Source organism: Phoenix dactylifera, chromosome 7, assembly GCF_051530095.1.
Source record: "Phoenix dactylifera cultivar Ajwa chromosome 7, Ajwa_hap1_PhDact_Kaust_v1.1, whole genome shotgun sequence".
Lineage (NCBI taxonomy): Eukaryota > Viridiplantae > Streptophyta > Magnoliopsida > Arecales > Arecaceae > Phoenix > Phoenix dactylifera.
In genome coordinates this window covers 5,360,814-5,367,504 of record NC_143196.1, presented here as the reverse complement: position 1 = coordinate 5,367,504, position 6,691 = coordinate 5,360,814, and positions in this window count along the sequence as shown.

Below are 6,691 nucleotides of genomic sequence, written 5' to 3'. Positions count from 1 at the left end.
GCTACGGAGAAGGGGGCAGAGGAAGGAAGGAGAAGAAGAGAAGAAAAAAAGAAAAGGAAAAAAAGAAGAAAAGGAAATAAAATAAAAGAAAAGAAAAGAAAATAAAAGAATAAATAAATAAATAAATAAATGCATAAATAAATATTTATATAAATGAATGAATGAATAAATAAATTAGATAATAAATAAATATATTTCAATGGATAAAATAATAAATAAATAAATACATAAATAAAAATATATATACGAATGAACGTATAAATAAATAAATATAAAGAAAAATAATGAGTGAGTGGCAAATAATCTGATCCTTATGATATTGATAAGTACAGTGAATTTGTCGCCATTGCAAATAGTTAAGTAAAGAGATAATCTATTAAACAGATAAATGGTTATTTATTATTATATTATACTATAAGTATATTATTATATTACATTATATCATAATACATTAATATGTAATCTTAAATAATTTAATATTATGTTATATTATGAAAAATTAATTTATACTAATAATATATTATTTTATACCTTTATTATTGTATTATACTATACATATTATATTATATTACCTTATATCATAATACATTAATATGTTATTTTAAATAATTTAATATTATGTTATATTATGAGAAATTAATTAATACTAATAATTATAATATTTTATACCTTTATTATTGTATTATACTATAAATATAATATATATTACATTATATCATAATACATTAATATGTTATGTTAAGTAATTTAATATTATGTTATATTATAGAAAATTAATTTACTCTAATAATTATATTACCATTATGCTATGCTATGCAATATCATATTACTATATTATAATAATAATATTTTATATTATAGTAATATTATACTATATCGTATATTATGTATTAATATATGTTATGTTTTATCATGCTCTATTGTATAATACTATGCAATGTCCTTTATAGTAATTTTATCATATAAAAGTACTTTCTCAGTTTGTTTACCAAACATATGTTAAAGTGCCACATCACTTTAAAAATATAGTTACCAAACAACAAACAGCTTTTTATAACAGCTCTACTTCAGACAGCTCTACTTCCAACAGCTCTACTGCCAACAGCTCCCCCAAATAGGGCCTAAGTCAGTCAACCAAACTTGTTTCCATTTGGGACTTCGGAGTTCGGACTAGGCAAACAATTCCTTTTTCCAGTTCTACGGTCAAAATTATATTTTTTTTATTAAAAAAAAATTCTAAAACACTGTATGGTCCCATAAGAACTTCCGTCTCTCACCGACATTTGCTAAGTTAATCAAGCCTCGCAAACTTCTCTCCTCTCTCCACCTCCATCTCACATACTCTTGCTAATCTAATAAATCAAGCCTCATAAACTCCTCTCCTCTCTCCAACTCCTATTGTCTCCTGATCGTTTCCTCTTTTCATTTCATTCATGATTATGAGAATTGTAAGGAGCTTCCAAGTTCCAACTAGTCCAGTTCCCTTGTTTCTCTATAATTGAATAAGATTTATAAAGCTCCTATGCTGGCTCTCCATTTTTGATTAATTTTAAAAGTTTGATCTTTGGACTTTTTAACGTGTTGTGGAGTGTACAGTATCCAGAGGATAATTCAAGACACTCCGCTATTTCTTTTCTGCTTCCAGGATCAAAATATTACTCTCTATAATAAGGCATATTAATTATTACTAATATTATTAGAAGATTTAATCATCTATTTGTAGTATCTTTTGAGATGCCTCCAATCTATTTGTTGCATTTCATGGGACAACATAATTTGAAAATTGATGGTTAACTATACCACAAACTTAATGGCATCAATATCTTATTTAATTTTGTTGAAATGATATCGAGATATATGATTATTGGAGCTATTTATTTAACAAAAAATAGACACAATGTTGTCTCAATGGACCAATGCTTGGAGTCTTAGGCCCTGTTTGGGGGAGCTGTTGGAAGTAGAGCTGTCTGAAGTAGAGCTGTTATAAAAAGCTGTTTGTTGTTTGGTAACTATATTTTTAAAGTGCTGTGGCACTTTAACATATGTTTGATAAACAAACTGAGAAAGTACTTTTATATGATAAAATTACTATAAAGGACATTGCATAGTATTATACAATAGAGCATGATAAAACATAACATATATTAATACATAATATATGATATAGTATAATATTACTATAATATAAAATATTATTATTATAATATAGTAATATGATATTGCATAGCATAGCATAATGGTAATATAATTATTAGAGTAAATTAATTTTCTATAATATAACATAATATTAAATTACTTAACATAACATATTAATGTATTATGATATAATGTAATATATATTATATTTATAGTATAATACAATAATAAAGGTATAAAATATTATAATTATTAGTATTAATTAATTTCTCATAATATAACATAATATTAAATTATTTAAAATAACATATTAATGTATTATGATATAAGGTAATATAATATAATATGTATAGTATAATACAATAATAAAGGTATAAAATAATATATTATTAGTATAAATTAATTTTTCATAATATAACATAATATTAAATTATTTAAGATTACATATTAATGTATTATGATATAATGTAATATAATAATAGACTTATAGTATAATATAATAATAAATAACCATTTATCTGTTTAATAGATTATCTCTTTACTTAACTATTTGCAATGGCGACAAATTCACTGTACTTATCAATATCATAAGGATCAGATTATTTGCCACTCACTCATTATTTTTCTTTATATTTATTTATTTATACGTTCATTCGTATATATATTTTTATTTATGCATTTATTTATTTATTATTTTATCCATTGAAATATATTTATTTATTATCTAATTTATTTATTCATTCATTCATTCATTTATATAAATATTTATTTATGCATTTATTTATTTATTTATTCTTTTATTTTAATTTTTTTTCTTTTATTTTATTTCCTTTTCTTCTTTTTTTCCTTTTCTTTTTTTCTTCTCTTCTTCTCCTTCCTTCCTCTGCCCCCTTCTCCGTAGCACCGGAAGGGGGCCAGGCCGCCGCGGCCGCCGGAGGGGGCCGGGCCGTGGCCGGCGGCAGTCTCGGTGGCCGACGGCGCCGGAGGGGGTGCGGCACTACGGCGGCGGGGGAGCGGGACGGGGTGCAGCGGTGGGGGAGAGAGACGGGGTGCAGCGGCGGGGGAGAGGGAGGAGGTGCGGCGGGGGAGAGGGAGGGGGTGCGGCACTGCAGCAGCAGGGGAGAGGGAGGGGGTGCGGCGGCGGGGGAGAGGGAGGCACTGCAGCTGCGGCGGGGGAGAGGGAGGGGGTGCGGCGGCGGGGCACTGCAGCAGCGGGGGAGAGGGAGGGGGTGCGGCGGCGGGGGAGAGAGAGGCACTGCAGCGGCAGCGGCGGCGGCGGTGCGGGGGGAGGGGTGGGGGTGCTGGTGGGTTGGGAGGTGGGTTGGGAGAGGAACAGGGCGGGGGGGAGGGGGGGTTTGGGGCAGGTCGGTTGGGAGAGGAACAGGCGGTACGACGAGGTTTTTGGGGGAGAAATTTTTTTTTTTACATGGGGGTATTTTGGTCAAAAAGACAGCTTTCCAAAAAAGCTGAAAACAGCATTTTCGGAAAGCTCCAAATTGGAGCTTCCCCCCAAAAGCTGTTTTCAGCTTCCCGCAAAAGCTGAAACAGCTTTTCAAAAAATTTACCAAACACCATTTTTTAGCTAAAAGTACTTTTGGAGGGCCAGAAAGTGCTTTTTGGCCCTCCAAAAGCTCCCCCAAACAGGGCCTTAGATATATTGAGAAGAATGTCGATGTAATACTAATAATGCTTGAATCTTGTAAGTTTGGTCAAAGATTATTATTCAAAAGAATTTAAGTTCACTTTTGAGCCTTGTTAATGATAAACGTCCTTCATCACCTAATCTATGGCGGATAATTTTTTTTAATTTATTTGAAGTTTCTACTTTTATTCTTCTATTTTGTTACTTTTTCTGTGTTCAAAGTCTTATTATGCATTCATCGAATTGTATAAGATTGATTGGGAAATATATCCAAAAGACCAAAATTTTCACTGTAATCGAGTATTAGATACTTCCTTTAAATTTTTAGTACAATATTCCTATGATTCTAGCAATTTCCATCTAAAAAATTTTAAAATTTTTATTCCATTGCTTCTGAAAGATACAAGTTTTACTTTTTTTGAGGTACAAAACAAAAATGCATTCCATTGAGCTAACATGGATGCAATTGTATTTTGAATAGCGATTTCTCTGACAAATCACGCCTGTTTTTGAGTTTTTTAGTTCTTTTTGACATCAAATTTTTGAGTTCTTGTTCAGGTATTTGTCCCTTAAATGGTTGGATTTTGTATGCTATTTCTGATTGATGTTTTCTAATGTATATTATTTCATTCTATAGTTTTATTTGAAAAGCACTTCATCCATATATATGCATTATTTACTCATCATTGTATTATGTAAATACTTATTGATTCACGAGGTTCGTATAACAGGTTTTTGTTTTTGTCTCTCTATGCTACAAAATCAGCATGATGTTAAAAATGCTTGAGTATTACATTTGCTTTGGCTATTGATGGATCTTCAATGCTTATTAGTCTTGTCAGCTTTTCACTATTCATGTCTGATTAGAATGAAGTGCAGCAAGTTACAAATGACTATTATGAACAAGGAAAACAGAATATTGATAAAAAAAAAAAATTAGTAAGAAAATATTGAGAAAATACTAAAGTTTGTAGTTTTTTCCTTCTTTTTTTTTTTTTTTGCTGCTGCTAAGACATGTAATTCATATCACACGTGTACGAATACATCCAATAAAGTTGAAAAACAGAGTATCACGGAGCTTCCGAGGCAGCTTCCCATCCTCCGCCCACACGATGCTATCGGCGTGGTTGACTACGTAGGTAATCACCCAGTCCGCAGCTCCATTCGCTTCTCTAAACACGTGCTTAGTCAGAGCAACCCCTCCATCCCTCATCATCAACTAGATGTTTGAAAGCAATGGATGGTCGTCGGCAGCAACCCTCGGTCCCCTCGAGATCCAGCTAATGACCATAGCTGAGTCACTCTTTTAGAATTTTTTGAAGTATTATATAGTTTTGGAGTATTAACAAAATATTAAAATTTTGTGGTCCTTCCCTTTTTAGGACCTTTTTGGATTGTTCCATAGTTTTGAGAGTTGCAAGCCAAAGTGGTTGAGGGCAGCAGTAACAATCATGTGGAATATCATAGAAGGGTGACTCTAGAGGAATTTGCATGGTTCTGATATGTAGGTATGGTAATAAGATCTTTGAAGTATGGAACTACACTTTATTTTCTCAAAGGTTGTTGAGATTTCTTCATATATATGGAGGCTCACTTTGATCAACATTATAGTATAACAAGACCTTATTCATTCGAGTCATAGTGCACAAGCATGGGCATTCTAGATACCGGCAATAAATGAACAAAATATTCAAAAGCAATTAAAAACTAGATATCTAGAGGGGCTTTGTTAAATTACCCACCTACTTGGAAAACTGCACTACCAAATTTATTTTTGAAACTAAAATCATGAATTTGATGGAGATGGGCACACAATATGTTATGCGAGATTAAGCATATGTATTGTAACTAGTTGTGATGAATGTTCCAAATATTCAAGAGCAAGTGGAAACTAGATATCTAAAATAGAGGGGCTCTCTTAAATCACCCATTTATTTGGAAGATTGCACTATAAAATTTATTTTTAAATTAAAATTATAAATTTGAACTTTTTTTTTGGTAGGACGGACGAATCATACATATCTAGTATGAATATATTTCATAAAGTCAAAATATCCCGAAGCCGAAGTGGGATGGAAGGCAAACCAGTCCACAAGATAGAGTGCTGACCTACATAGAAAGCAATCCAATCGGCCACCCTATTGGCTTCTATGTAAATGTGTTTGGCCATCAAGGACGCACAATCCTTGGAACTCCTCCGAATGTCATGTAGAAGTGGGTGGGCAACAGCTGACCTTGCCTGTCCTTGAATTCACCCAACCAGCATCGCCAAGCCACCTTCGACAATAATGCAATCAGCTCTCAAAACCCATATCGTAAAGGCAATACTAGCCCAAGTTGTTCTCAGCTCCGCCTCAGATATGAGGTCTAAAAGATCAGCATACCATCTGCGGCCACTAAGCTTGAATCCAAGCCTCAGATAACAAAACCCGCTCCCCTACACCCGCCACCATATTGTTATTGAAATTGACCTTGAGGAAACTCCGATACGTGGGCTCTTAGGTAAAAAAACATCACCTAGATTGCTGTAGAAGTAAAAAGGAAGCTCCAAATATCTCGAGCAGTAGAGATATGGATAATCTCAACAGCCTATATCAAGACCCTCCCCAAACGAACCTCGCTGTGCCCTCGAAAACGAAACTATTTATGGCCAGCCAAAAATCTTGGTAGGCAACGAAGGTGGCCTCAAAGATGAAATTGATCTCCGCGGGACACGCAAGAGATAGGAACAGGGAGCCATTCATAATGACACAGATAGAGACAAGCAAACATAACGAGTAATTTTTTTATTAATAAACAAGGACACCAATTCTAAAGAGCACCATTATTACTAATAACTAGGAAAATTTTATATTAATAAACAAGATTTCAGGGATTTACATGCAAAACAATTTAAGAAACAACTATAAATAA